At 53.8% G+C, this 15,217-nt stretch overlaps 1 protein-coding gene across 1 annotated transcript in view; it reads left to right on the forward strand.

Annotated features, from left to right (window-relative positions):
• The window catches only part of CAPZB (capping actin protein of muscle Z-line subunit beta), a 78,043-nt gene that overhangs the window by 46,348 nt on the left and 16,478 nt on the right, over positions 1 to 15,217 (forward strand). The window lies entirely within an intron of this gene.

Genomic DNA, 15,217 nt, shown 5'->3' on the forward strand with positions numbered 1-15,217 from the left:
CGGGCACTGGTTTTGACAGTTGGGCTTGGGTGATAGAATGCCACCAGAGGCAAGTCTCAGGTTTGTTTTTCCATATCTTAATCCACACGTGTTGCCTCAAATCCTCTCAAACGTGGTGGCTAGCGTAGCTTCCCTTTTTTCAGATGAAGCAGTTCAGGCTCATAAAGAGTAAGGAGAGCCCAGAACCTTCCTGAGCCCTCTCTGTCAGTAAAGGCTCCTCTGTTTCTCACCACAGGCCCCAGCTCAGCTGTGGCCTGGAGTTCAGAGGTCCTTGCCCTAAACTCGGGGACTTCCGTGGCCTCTCAGTCCTGCCCTTGAAGAAGTATTTTTGCCGAATCTGTTTAGATCCCCTCTCCTTTCTGAGCCCATCTGCCCCTGCCTCTCAAACCCAAACAGGAAAAAGAGACACTTAATTCATTTTGCCGAGGGAAGACTCCAGAGAGGCTTTTCCTCCGGAGGTTTTTTGTTTGGTTTGCATTGCTTTGCTTGTAAATACAAGGGTGAGTCAAAAAGTACTGCTACTGCCATTCCAGTGCATACGTGCACAAGTGTATGCCGGACAAAATGTGTTTAGAACACGTCTTTATGATCTGTGGGTGCAGGCAAGGCCTCTCATTCCTACACTTGGCTCAGCCCCACTGGGGTGCCTTCAAAAAGAGTTCGCTCAGAACAGTGGTTTCTGAGGGGACCAGCTGGGCCAGTTAACTTCAAGACAGACCTAAGGGTTATGGAGCTTTTCTGTGCGGCCAACGAGACCAACCGTGGTGGCTTAATCAGGTGGACGTTTTATGAACATTGAAAAAGGCCAGGAACATTGCACCAAGACGTCCCCCTCCCCGCATCACGACGATCTGTCTGCTCCTTCTTGAAGGGTCGCATGGGCTGTCTAGGAATTAGTTTGGGAAAACGGCACGCCATCTACCCTGTACTCCCGATCTCGCTTCTCCAGGTGTCGGTTCCCGGAATGAAAAGCTCCTTGATAAGGGGCACGGTTTGTGTGTAGCGGCTCGAAGGGTGCAGGCTGCTTTGGGGAAGGGTTGAAAGCACCACCTTCAGAAATGTAAGGACCTCGATGGAAGATCGGTCAAGAAGCAATGTCTGTACATGTTGATGTTTTTGCTTAAGAGAGATGCTATGATTCTGTGTGTGAGAAAGGTTGCTATTTCAACATTCAACAAAAAGCGAACTCTTTTTGTCACACATTGTGGTGAATGACATTATGTGCACGTGAAGAATGTTGTCACATTTTTGTCACATCATCTGCTTCCAAAATTTCCCTTCACCCTTAATAAGAAATGGGTTTCTTTTTTCCCCCTCTCTCCTTCCTGCTCCTAACCCCTGCTAACCACGAGTGCAGCTTTTCTGCACTTGTTTTTGCTGTTTGTCTCAACAGTCTCATTTGAATGTAGTCTGTCGCGGTAACGCAGCAGAACCGTACCCTGCACTCGGTGTGCCCGTCATCTGGACGGGGCTCTGCTCGGCTCTCCTCCCTGTAAGGAGCCAGCGAGAGGCGCCGTTTGGGGTTTTTGGATGCCACATCGATTTTGCTTGCTTGTGCAATACCCTTTGGAAATCCCTTTTAGCCCTTGGGTCTTCAGGTGGGCAGGATTTGGCCACACCTGATGTAGGCAAGAAGACGGAATCAAGAGAAACAAAGAACCCGAGCGGCTGCGCCTGTTTCGCCTTTGGAAATACTGGCTGGTTCTCCACTCACCAGGAGAGTGGGCTGGCCTGTCTCTCAAGCCTGAGGGGTTTGCTGGCCTCACCCCCTCCTTCCCTTTGCAGGCTGTATTCAGTTTCTGTTCGTGGGCGGCATGTTTAGATTTGGGTGGGGGCGTGATTCTGGTCTTTCTTTCGTAGTTGAACGATTGGGCTGCTGCCGCCTGCCTCAACCATTCAGACATGTTCATGTTGCCTGACAGCCATTCAGGGCCAGACCCGAGGAGGAATGTGGCTTTGTCTCTGACTTCTTGTCTCTCCCACCCCTCCCCTCCCTTGCATCTCATTCAAGCACATTTACATATGTCACAGCCCTTAACTTCTGTCTTTTCATCTTGGATGGCCTATTAGCGTCAGCGTTCCCCCCTCACCATGAACCACATCTGTTGCTGGCGAGCCCATTCCCGTTCATAGCAACCCAGTGAGAATTGCCCCCATAGCGGTTCTAGGCAATAATCTTTTTTTTTTTTCTTTTTAAGTAAAAAAAATTTTAAATCATTTTATTGGGGCTCATACAACTCTTACCACAATCCATACTTACATCAATTGTGTAGAGCACACATACGTTTGTTCCTCTCATCATTCTCAAAATTCGCTTTCGGCTTGGGTTCCTGGAATTGGCTCCTCATTTTCCTCCCAATTCCCCCTCCCTCATGAACCCTTAATAATTTATAAATTATTATTTTATCTTATCTTACACTGCCGGCGATAATCTTTATGGAAACAGGCTGCCACACATCTTTCTCCTGCAGAGTGGCCAGAGGTTCGAACCACCAACCTTTCAGTTAGCCACAGAAAGCATAACCACTGTGCCGACAACCCCCTTAAATGATCCTTAAATGTGCCTCCCAGCGATCATTCCTCCATGGAGTCACCCAGTTGAGTAAGCAGGCACAGTCTCGGTTAGGGATTCCGGCGCTCGAAAGGCCCAAGCGCACCGCTTTCTGGGTGCAGTGCGTTCTTGAAGTCTTCGCTACTCCGAGTTGCCATACTTTTCTCTCCGAGGGTGAACTGACTTGCAGGGGATTTGAGAGAGGACTGACAGGGTGGCTTCCTGCCACACACGTCGTCGTAGTGGTGGGGATCCAAGCCCCCAGGAAGGTCATGGAAGGAGGGGACAGCCTCAGCCTGGAAAGTTCTGTTCTCAGCAGCAGGCAGCTTAAAGGGGGAAGGGGAGAGAGGAAGCGGCCTCCAGGTGGTGCCCCACAGAGGCGGCCAGGGGCGTCCCTGCCTTGTGAAGGGTGCAGGAAGGCCAGGCCCTTGCCATGTGACAGGAGCCCCCAGCCACTGAAGGGTGGTGGTTAGTTAGGCCTGTCATTTGGGGCACTGGAGCCATCCGTTTCCAACCACCCAGGGTTATCAGAGTGTTCTGAAGAATGCTCCCTCCTGAGACCATGTGTGGGGAACCGTTTCCCAGCTGGACCACACATGGAGAGCCAGCCCATTTCAGAGCTGAAGTCATAAAAGCAAGTCTTTTTTCTGTTTGTTAAACAATGTGTCCTCTTGCTCACCTCCAGAAGTCCCCGTTGTCAGAGCGAGGTGGTTGTGGCCACATCGGTAACTAGGAGGGCGCCTAGAATTGAGTCTTCCCGAGGTCTGGAGCGGAGGGACATCAGCCAGGAGGCCTAGTCTGCCTTGAGTAACCCTGACTGGTGGGTGTGCTGGATTTTCATGGGCAGTAGGGCGTGCCTGACTTTTTAGCCTTCATTCCGCCACGGCCCCATACAGATCCCGTCTTGCAGAAAGACTCAGCGGGCTCATCAGGGAATGAAGTGAGTGAAGTTACAGAGATCTGTGGATTCTTCTGCCTCCCAACATTTGTCTTCATTTCACATGGGCACGCAGGCTCAGGCAATGGCCGCTTAGTGGTAGAAGGTTTTTCCACCTAGCACTCTCTCCCATTGGGGTTCTGGTCCCTCCAAGTTGCTGCGCCAGTTAGGAGAGCTACCCCGAGCCCTAAGTAGGACCACACTTTCCAGAATGGAGAGAGAGAACAATGGGAAAACTGCCCTCGTCGGGGCCAGACCCACCCAACCAAACCCACCTACATGCCAATTCATAGCATATACAGATAGCCTCCTCTTTCTCCTGAGAAGCAGCTGATGGGTTTGAACTACCAATCTTGGGTTAACAAAGAATCCAATACTTGCCCGGTGTGCCATCATGGCTCTTTTAAGGGCAGGCCAGAACTTAAGTAAGGCAGCTGTTTTCCCTACTCCAGATTACAGCTTGACCAGCAGACTTAGCACCCATCAGTTCCTGGTGACTCCCAAGTGTTCCTGAATTGGTAGATCCTGATGATTCACAGACTAGGACTGCATGTGACTTGTGATCCAGCCTTGGGGAGCAGCCACCCCTGAGTCCCAGACCGAGGAGGGCTTGAAATCCTCTTGTGGCGAGGGCTGTACTGTAGTAAGCTTGTGATGGGCTTCTTAGTTTATGGACCAGGAGTGGGAAATACCCAGCCTTACATTGGGAGTGCCACCCAGAGCCTGGGTCACCAACATTTATTATTTTTTATAAGTCTTTTGAAGTACTAGAGACATGACAACACCCAGGGGTGGGGGTGGGGTCATTGGTGGGGTGCCTCAGGAGGAGACTCCTTGCCTTCCACACAAGAAAGCCGAAAACAAAACCCACTGTCATTGAATTGTTCCAACTCAATATCGGCCCTGTAGGACGGAGTGAAACTGACCCTGTAGACTTCTCAGGGCTGCGAGGCTTCACCGAAGCAGACTGCTGCATCTTTCCCCCACCAAGTGTGTGCGATGTGCGAACAGCTGGACTTCGGGTGGGCTGCCCAGCGCTTAACCCTCTGGGCAGCCACCACCCATCTGCCCGTGTAGATTTGGTTTCAGCTGAATTTCCAGATGCAGGAGGACTGGGAAGAAAGGCCTTGTGACCTTTCAAAACACAACCAGTGGCCCCGTGAATCTAGCAGTTCAGCCCAGCACTGGCTGTGGGGATGGTGCAGGGCTTCAGGCTCCTGTTGTGATGTAGCTTCCTCTTCTCCCTCCCAAAGCCTCCCACAGCAGCGGTCAGTTTGGGGTTAAAAGTACCAGCAGTTAGGAACATGACTCTGCCCCCAGGTGAACAACTGTGAGGTGAGTAGGAGCTTCGGGAGATGAGCTGTGTCCTTGATTCTCTTTGAAAGCGGCCCATTCTTTCTTCACTTCAGTGTCTCTTCTGACCCTCCAGCCCCACCCACAGTCAGTGACAGGAAAGTGTCATGCCCCCAGAAAATAACTCTGAAGCAGGTGCTGGTGGTATCACCCAGACCAGACCACCCAGACTTTTGATGAAAATCGTTTGCTGGAAACGCTTGGGAGCTGACAGGCACTTTTTGCTGGACTGTTGGGACTAGGGGAGGCGGTTATCACCTGGAATGGCATCGCCTCCCTTCCCCAGGCCCTCAGCCTGGTCCCCAGCATCTGGGCTACTCTTCCTTCTTCTCTGCCTCTCGACAATGGAGCTGGCTCAGGTCAGCCGGTGTCATTAGAACTTAGCACCTGGGGAGTGAGGGACGGTCTGAAAGGACCCTCTTGGGTGGTTGGCTCATGGAATCGCTTAACATTCTTTCTTGGCAGGGGTAACTCTTTGCTTTTCTAAGCCCAGCCCTAGTGTAGCTCATCAGTCACAAAACCTCATCACTTGACCTAAGTGATCTGTCTTTCCTGGGCAGACTTAGAAGTGGTGCCTCCAAGGTACGGTAAGCACTTGCAGCTGCCAGAGAAATGTCTTTCATGCGGTGTAAACCACCCATTGGCTGAGTAAACCCCACGATCAGCACTTTGATTTTCAGGTTCCCAAAGAGAGGAAACTACCCTGCTTGGGCTTTTGCACTTGGTCTCGGCGTTGCCTCAGTCAGCCGGCTCTGCCCGAGACCAGATGTTCTAACCAGAGGCACTGGTGCTGCGTGCTTCCAACCATGATTACTCCCGTCTGCGCCAGACGCCATGCCTGTGCTCCGCGAGCCTTGGCTCTCGGCGTGGAGCAGATTACCTTCAAACATGCGGTTGCAATTTATTGGCCTTATAAGTTAATTTTAGTGGGTGTGCAATTGATTGAAATCAAAGCTTAATGAAGGCCAGAGGCTGGGCGGGGGGAGGAGCAGGGCGGGAAGGCATTTTGTGTTTTTCTTGCTTGGGGTCTGAGATAATCTTCAAAAGCTTTCATTCGTTTTTTCTCACCAACCCTGCTGGTCTGGAGGAAGACGTTTGTGCAGTGCAGCAAGGCTGGTGTCTCCGTGGCAGCCCCGGAAGCCCGCTGGCCTTTCCACCAGTGATGGAGTGCTTGGTGGCAGGCCTGGTGGGTGGAGACGCTCCCTACCTTCTCTCCCTTTCTGGGGCCATTTCAGAAGTGTGACTCCTGCCTTCCACTGTTCAGGTGACACAGGCCGGTACTGGCCTGCAAAGAACAGGACACCTACATTTCTGTGGGGTAAAAAGTATATTGCCTTTGTCTTCTGGGTATAGCTGCCTCCCCTGGGCTCTGGGTTCTGAGGGGACCCAGATCCTTTGGGCTTAAACACTGAGTGAGATGGAGAATTCCAGTCTTTCAGTGTTGAAGGGGGATCATGGGTGGCAGAGGGGTGGGGGGTTCTGTGGGGATACACCTAGTAGAATGTAGAAAGCCAGAGGCAGATAAGGGGAGGTCACAGGGGAGGGTGAGATTGCCCTCAGGCAGGAGGCTCTAACACTGGGACTGGGCTTCAGGAGGGGGGAGTACCTTGATTTTGAAAAGGCTTAGACTTTGATTCTCTGCCAGACCCTTCCTTGCTGAATTGCATTGGGCAGCGGAGCTCATCTGTGAATAAGGTCCCAGCCCTGTTGTATCACAGGAACCCGACTGACCCGAACAGTGTCCACTGTTAGTCTAAGAGGGTGGTTTGAATTTTGCTGCCACTGACCACCTGGACATGCTCCACCGTGTGAGTTTGTGGGGGTGGCTGTGTGGGTTCCCTCAGTGACCGTCTTGATGAGCTAGCAGCCGTGTGAGAGTTCTGACTGTGGGTTCTGCTCACAGCCCACAGTGAGACCCCAGCAAGTCGCTGTCCCTAGAGTGGAACCCATGATTCCTACTTCGTTTTCCTCTTCAGCATGCAGTGCGGGGACAAACAGACACTGGGCATCCCATCTCTGGCAGTGCGCCATCATTCAGGTATTTACTGAGCTACGTAGTACACTACTCAGGTTCAGGGTGTGCGGGGTCCAGGGCGAGGAGGTAGTTGCGCACAGACAGGAAAGAGGGAAGCTGCTAGTTGCGGGTCTGGTGATGGAACAAGAAGCGGTAACTGGGGCGGAGGAGCTGAGGTGGCCTCTCACACCCTCAGCTGGGGGTGGTCCTGTGTGTTCTTGGCTGTGGGCGGGCCCTTCTTTGTACAGGAATGATTAGCCTACAGAGACGACACTCCTTCAGCCCGGTTGCAGGGTTGACCCTCGGGTGGAGTCTTGAGTTCTTGGATTTCCCGAGGTTTCTCACTACTCTAACGGGTCACAGTAGCTCCCTCTGCTTCACCTCTTTGGCTCCAGCCGGACACCCGCTTTCCTGGGAGAGCCCAGAGTGTTGGTATTTGTTGGCCAAGAGTGTTGACCTGACCCACCCTGGTGCACGCTATGGGCTGTGACCACACGGGGCTTCCCTAGAGGCCGTGGTTCACACGTGTTCACACACGTTGTCTCGCAGGAGTCTGGTGGAATCGAGTGCGTCCTGTGTGGCTGCCTGCTGGGCGAGGGCCCTCGAAGTCTGCCCCTGGTTTCCGCACCTTCCCTCTCCTGCTCTTGCTTGCTGTTCTCTTACTGCTGGAAATCACCCCCTGACCACAGCTCAGTGCTGAGTCCTGTGGAGGAGGCTGGTAGAGGAGGGAGGGAGAACTGGTCAGTCAGTGGAGGCCAGAGCGGGGTCGTGGATGCTGTTCTGAGGGCGTCGGGGGCCTTGGGGATAGAGAGGCTGTGGCGTGCAGTCTCAGAAGTTCCTCCGTGGGAAGTGTGGAGGCGGGTTGGAGAGGCCAGGAGAGGACTGACCACTCCCAGCCGGCTCTTTCCTGGCCTCGCGCCGGTGTCTGAGTTTACCCAGGGCTTTTCACCTCGGGAAGCGCCAAGGCGAGCCCTCTCCACCCCACGACTTCGCAGCGATCCCATGGAGCAGCCTGAGCCGTGAGGTCACGTGATGTTCAGGAACATTCTGGGGATGCGTGAGAAGCTAGAGGGCTTATTTGGTTTGGCACCTCCACCCTCGCCTGTGGCCCTTTCCAGACCCAGAGGGTGGGATTTCAGGGTCTTCAGAGGCTCTAGGGAGTCAGCAGTGTCGTCCAAATTTGGGCTTTAACACCTGTTACTGGTATCTCCAGCCCTGTGTACCGGGACCTCTGCGCTACAGCCGCCCTGCCTGCTGAGGAACTCCGGTTTGCCCCAGCCAGGGCTGTTGAGAAAGTGCTGGAAGCAGTTAATAGGGAAGCCCAAGTCCTGCTCACTGTTTGTTTTCATCGAATCAGAAGAGGGGTCAAGCGAGAGAAGTCCACTCGGCCTTCTCAGGGAATTGAGTTGGGTCAGCGCCCTGCACGCTGCTCTCCTTGAGTCTCAGCTCTGTGGCTGCTGCTCTGACTCAGGCTCTCTGCTGCAGCCTCTAGGTACCCTAACGAGGGAAGGACTGGGCAGACCTGCTGTGCCCCCCTCCCCACTCCTACCCACCCCCCCAGCTTGGGGCTGCTGAGGGGGAGTGGCCCTCCCTTCGGGACCTGGGAGCCTTGGTTCAGACTGTGTGGTTTACATGTGCTAAAGGCGACGCTCAGTGTGTGGAAAAGGAGCACATGCGCAAACATGACCCCTCAAGTCTGCATCAGGGACTCCCTCGGGGCCTGGAAGCACATGGCACACAGTCACGGCTGGGAGAAGACAGCCTTTGGGAAGCCAGGACCCTCTCTGGCCACGGAGCCTGAGCTCCTCGGCTGAGCTGCTTCCCAGAAGCTGGAAGGGGACTGAATGTACTTTCAAGGTGGGTAGTCTGGCAGATCAACCAGCTGCCTGGTTTCCAGGATGCCCGTGCAGGGTGCCCTGGCATGATGCTCTAGTCCCTGTGTCCTCATCTGACTCTGCTCTACCCTAGGGCCACTGAAGTACAGCTGTTTGACAGCTTCCTACCAACCCCGTGAAGCCCAGCTGGCCCACCCCATACTACATGTAGAACCTCCCGCTGTGGCTAGACTGTCACAAGGGGGACAGGCATCCTGCCACGGGGCAGAGAGTGAGCCAGCCAGACCTGGGTCTGATGTCCGTCCCCCCTTCTTAACTCAGTGACTCAGACACACCCCTTTACTGTCCTAAAGTATAAAAGGGTTTGCCAGAATGGATGCTAAGCGCCTGACACTGTGAGCTCTTAAGACTAGTGATGACTTCATATTCCCTCTCGTCTGCCCTGTTGAACTGTCATGAGTTGGCTCAGGCAACCCTGAGGGACAGCAGACGGCTACCCTGGTGGCCGGTGCGTTGGTCAGAAGTCCCCTGTCCGGGCCCTGCTGAAAGCGTTTGCACGCTGGCTTGGCGGCCCCTCCGGTGACACCATTGTTTCCAGAGACGTGCTGCTTGCTGCAGGGAGAGACCTTCATTATTTCTCTTCAGTCACAAAATACAAGCCCTGTAAAGAGAGGCCCTGAAGCGCAGCAGTCGCCGTCCAGATGTGCACTCCTAAGTGCAACTGGCATTAAAGTCGCACATGCCTAAGCCGACTGGTATGTTTGCTCAGGGGAGCATTGCACCTGTGTGTAAGGGAAGGAATTTCCCCAGAATACCTGTCCCGTGTCCACAGGCAGACTCTGAGACGTGTTCCATCAACTGCGGCAGAAACAGCTGGTCCAGACACACAAACCAGGGCGCTGGGGTTGCAGTGGGAGCTCTGGGTGTGGCTGGTCAAGGAGCTGAGCGTTGATCTCTCTCCAAGTCGACAGCCCCAGGGCTGTGGACCCCGGCTGCTCCCCGAGCAAGCAGCACCTTGTACTTGGGACACGATGCCTCCCGGGCAGCCCAGGACACGTCCCGGTTCATCTTCCTGCTTCCCAGCTCAGAGAGAACGAGCCTGGTGGAAACAAAGCCTGCAATTGCTGCACTCGCTGGGGGCCAGGCGCGCCGAGCACTGAGGGCCATTGTCCCCTTCAGTGTGTCTCCGGAGGTTGGGTTGCAAATGTCCTTTTGAACAGGGGGGGGGGGGGGGGCACACGACCCACGTCTCCCAGCCCACCTTCTGCAGCGCCCCAGGGGATTCCCAGAAACCCTTCCCAGGTTTGGCTGCTGGGCCCGTCTATAGTTGAATGGGGCATGCATTCTGCATCTCCACAGCGGCCAGTTTGCAACAGACAGAAAAGGAATGTCGCTCATCCAGTCAGGGAAAAAGCCAGCCTAGGCTTTCGATGCCTCTCCAGGCCAATTGTTGGAGACTTTGCTCCCACCCCGCCCACCCATATCCTTTGTTATGTCGGAAGGACGTTAAGGTTGATAAGGAGGGGCGCAGGGAAGGTTAGAGACTCGGGCAGGGGTGGCGGGGTGGAGGGGAACAAACGTTTTTCTTCTGTTGGCAGAGCCTCAGTCACCGGTGGACAGGCTGGGCCCTGCCTTTCATTCTCTCTCTCTGCCTACAACCAGTCTGCAGGCTCTGGGTTTCCAGGTGTTTGCATTGGTGCCCAGAGGACCTCCCTGTGCTTGTTGTGACCCAGTGCTAGTGGCAGTAAAACGTGTCTGCTGTCTCAGCTCTTGCTGCTACAAGCACAGGACAAACCACACGGCGTGACCACAGAAAGGCTCTCGGGGAATCGTAGATCTGTAGCCCCTTTTCAGGCCAACGTTCCTAGTGTGACACTGGATAGGAGAGAGGTTTAACTTGTTTTAGTTGTGCTTTTAAATCTTTCAAATTGTTGGTCTAAACTCTTCAGCGGGTTTTTCGGCCAACTCCACCTCATGCGGTGTCTTTTTTCTCCCTCCCTCATGTGTCCCACAGAGCTCGCCTTGGCAGCCGCATCACTGGCCCGCCCGCCCGTCGTAAGTTGGGAGACGGGTGTGTCCAGACCATAGCCCCCATCCTTCCAAGTTGACTGGTCATTTCTCCACAGAAGCCTACCTTCCAGCCTCCGGTATTTTTTCTAGAAAGTAGCGGAGAGCTGGTCTGCATAGTCTAGAACCCTACGAGACACTCATTTCTCTTACACCCTAACTTCACATGTATCTGTAATGCCTCTAATGCAGGGCGACAGCAGGTCCGCATCCCAGAAGATAAAGTGTTTTGTTGACATAATGAAGCCATGGTTTCTGAGAATTAAATAGACCAGGGAGGCAGAGATGGGGTGTGTTTAGGTTCAGTTTCACCACGTTCTCAAGTGTAGGCTGTGGGGGACAATTTCACAGTGACAACCATGAGCTGTGTGTCTGTGAGCTGGCCTTGTTGGGGGGGGGGGGCGGTGCCCTCTGAGAGCTGTGATCGGCTCTCCTCAGCATCGGCCACTACGTCGTCACCAGGGTTTTCATCCTCGCCCTCTTGACGAAGGACACAGACAACCTGGAATATGTTGAAAAGGAGAGTGACCAAGGTGCCCCACCCCCCTCCCCCTCCCCACAGACCCCCCACTGTCCCCACTGCCATCGAGTGGATTCTGAGAACAGTGGGAAAGGAGAAGGCGAGGGATGGACACAGTGGCGGCAAGCTGGGCTCTGGATGGTGCCGACCTTGGGCGGTGTCTCGCGTGTTGTCCACAGGCTCTCCAAGTCAGAGCCGACTCCATAGCTAGCACCTGACAACGACGGCGATGGCGATGACGAGTAATGTGTGTGAGTCCGTCTCTTACAAAGTGTCAAAGGAACAGATTGAACAAGTAGTGATGGGAAGATTAATGCCACTCCCAAGGAGATCTGCAAGGATCCAGGGCATAAGTTGGAGAGACGAGGACCTTCTTCCAGAGCCAACAGAGACTGAAAGTGTCGCCACCCTGAAGTCCAACTTCCAGCCTCCTAAACTGTGAGAAAATGGGTTTCTGTTTGCTAAGGCTGAAAACACAGAACAGAACGGAGCTGCTTCAGAAGGTCCCCGAGGCTTAGACCAGCGGTTCTCAACCTGGGGGTCGAACGATCCTTTCACAGGGGTCGCCTGATTCATCACAGTAGCAAAATGACAGTGATGAAGTAGCAGTGAAAATAATTTTATGGTTGGGGGTCACCACCACATGAGGAGCTATAGGGAAGGTTGAGAACCGCTGCTGTAAACCTTCATGGAAGCAGACTGTCTCGTCTTCTGCCCAGAGAGCAGGTAGAGGGTTCAAACCTCCACCTAGTCCCATCCACTGTGCGACAGGAATCCCCCTACCTATGACCAGAGCACTCCATGACCAGGATGTCGAGACGAAAAGAAGGTTTGATGGTCAGGTCGAGGGTAGTAGAGAGCAGAATCTTGGGGTTTGTATGAGCCGTCTTCAGTTCTTCCACAGGTTTATTTGGGGAAAGGGGGCATACTAGTTAGAAGTATTCGCTTCCTGTCCAGAAAGAATGATTTGAATTGTTCAAACAAATGCTTGCCTCGGGGAATAGTGAGTTTGTGTGACTGGAGCCAGGCCCTCACAGAGGCTTTGAGCACATGCTAGGAATTTGCCCGTTGGCGCTCAGTGTCACGCTGTGTGACACTGGGGTGGCTGCCAAGTCCTGAGAGTCCGAGCTGGACGGTGCCTCTTCTTTTACAAATGAGCACCATGTGGGGGCTGGATAAACATTTCTTGCTTACCTCCTGGAGCCATCTGCAGAAGCAAAGCCCCTCACGTTCTCTTATTGGTGGGGCATACCGTAGGTCCCCCACCACCACCACTCCCTTCACCTGACTTCTCTGGGTCTGTGGGTGGCTTGCCTGTCAGCGTTTTAGATGTCTTGGGCCACAGACCCAAGTCTGTCAGAACCTTGGGGCATCAGTCCAGTCTCAGTGAAAGCGGCCCGGCCCAGTTATGGCTAAAAGACCACGCCTGAGCGAATCCAAGAACCAGAGTCTGTTTCTTGGCCGGTGCTAGAGAGCCCTGCTCCCAGCTGGCCTGCCCTCGGCTGTTGTGGGGGTTGTGGCATGCGGCTGCCGCCCCTGTACCAGACCACAACTGCAGCCAGCTCCCCAAGGGCCATTTGAGAGAAAAGAATAAAAGCCAATTCCCAAGGGCATCCCAGACCTGTCCTTTCCTGTTACACTTACAGACGTGTTGGCTGCGACCGGGGGAGTCATAGTTAGAGCTCAGGCCCCAGAAACAAGTCCCATACTAGCTCCCAGCCCGCCCCAGTCTGAACACTCCACACCGCTTTGGGGACTAAAATACTTCCTTTTATTTTTGTGCAGTGTAACTTATCGTGAGTGTGAAATATTTGTGTTTCCTCTTAACTGTCCCGGTCTTGTGGTTGAAGACTTGGGTACCTGGAATCTGGGTCTGTGGTGGTGTCAGTGTGCCTCTGAAAGAGTGATTTTCTGGGGGAAATGGCATCGGAGAGGAGAAGAGGCGGACTGGCACAGGCTTTTGGTTGCCCCCATTCAGGGTCTGAGTGGCAATAAGGGACAGTAGATGACGCAGCCCCCTCCTGTTGTACTGAGTGTGAGGGGAAGTAGCCTCACCTGGGGCCCCTCCTGTGCTCACGACGTCTAGCACAGAGCATGTACCCTGATGGCCGGCCTCTGGGAGTTTGTGAAACTGGCATTTGTCACAAGCCTATTAGGAGGGGGCTTCAAGAAGTTATGGGAAAATGGAATTGAAAGATAATGGGAAATTTCCATGAACTATTTGAAATCGTCTATCTTTTCAAGCAGTAGGCTTAACAGAATTGACTAAGGAGGCCTGTCTCCTTCGGCTGGGCTGTCCAAGTTCTCTGTAGTCTGCTGAGAACGCATTCATGAGGCCAGTCTCACGGCCACCAGGCCTGTGGTTGGGAGTGTGACAGTGGCAAGGAGGACGACGTCCCCACTCTGACTGCTGCTGCACCTACTGAGGGACACTGTTGTCTGAGACCAGCCAGGGGGCTCCCTGACGGGAAGCAGGGTGCTTTCCCCCCTCACCAGGCAGGCTGCCTTTGCTGTTCTAGGTCATCTGTGGCCCCCTGTGTTCCAAAGCTGTTCCCCTTGCTACACACTCCATCAGAGACCTCACTGCCGGGACGCAAGGCCACGGAGGCATGCCAATCGGTGCCGGGCACTCCTCCTCCCCACCCTCCTAGGGGAGCGGGCATTGTGAAAGGCCCGAGTGAGTGTGGGCAGAGCCGGGGAAAGCCTTGGGCTCCCTCCCTCTGCCGGGGAAAGCCTTGGGCTCCCTCCCCCTGCCACCACCACAGCGCCTAGCCACACTCGGTCACTCTCACGCTGACGGGCAAGGCCCGAGAGCTGGTCATTGGCGATGCGAGAGCCACCTTATTGAAATAGAATGTTTGCATTTAAACAATATTAATACTATTTGACTCATTAAATATACAAAGGCCGGTCAAAGTGCTTCCATGTGTGTGCTGTTAGTTCTGGCGTGCGACCCCTCAGATGGCTTCATGTGGTTTCAGACAACATTTTAGCACATTCTTAAAATACCCACAAAAGCCTTTATGTAAAAACTCATAAACGTGAGCCACATAAAAATTATTTTTTTCCTGTTTCATGTCATTATGATCAAAGTACGGTAGGTAAGAATAAATTTTCAAAAACTTGTCGAGGTCCCTCTTTAATGAAGGCTTAACTCGCAGAACTGAGCCATAAACCATGGTACTGGAAGGGCAGCCGCCTCGCACCGTCACCTCGCTGGCCTGTCCATCCATCTCCTGTACAGCTCTGCCGAGCACACGGGCCAGCAGGACCAGCGTGTCTGGGGGGCTGGCTAACCAGACCCCTCCTAGCGAGCCTTCAACCTTCTGCCCCCTTTGCCTTGGAACCTCGGGGTGAAACTTGGCTCAGATCCCCGGAGATGCCGGCTGGTGAGTGGAGGCCAGCCAGTGGGGCTGGAGCTGTACCTGCAGAGGCCAGGTTCCTGCACGTCTGCCTCACCTCCACAGGGGAGGGAGGCCGTGATTCAAGTGGGGGATAGCGCAGGGGTGGGGTGAAAGCGGGGGAGCAGCAGCATCACCTCTGTCGCTGCCAACAGCACTTCTTTGTTAAAAGTCACATGGACTAGACATTAGGATGCTAACAGGGCAGTGCTGTGCCCTCTATGAACAGCCCGGACGGAGATCGTGCGGTTCCCGGGGAAAGTGCTTACAAGCCCGGGCCGGGCAAAAGAAACGGGGCTGGTGACTGGTGCTGAGCTTGCAGTTATGTAAGATTCTGCATCTCTGCAGAGACTGGAACGGCATGTGGGAAAATCAGGTTGTAGGATAAGTTAATTGATGGTATTGTGGACTAATTTTTAAGTTCCTCTTTTATATGCGGCACTTGTAATATTTGGGGGGAGGTGGGGAAAGTAGTTGCCCACCTGGAAGTCAGGTTTTCAACCTCATTTGTCTCCCGTATCTGGAAACCCTGGGCTGGG

This window comes from Echinops telfairi, unplaced genomic scaffold (assembly GCF_000313985.2).
Source record: "Echinops telfairi isolate 266 unplaced genomic scaffold, ASM31398v2 ScPeMD7_7457;HRSCAF=8495, whole genome shotgun sequence".
Lineage (NCBI taxonomy): Eukaryota > Metazoa > Chordata > Mammalia > Afrosoricida > Tenrecidae > Echinops > Echinops telfairi.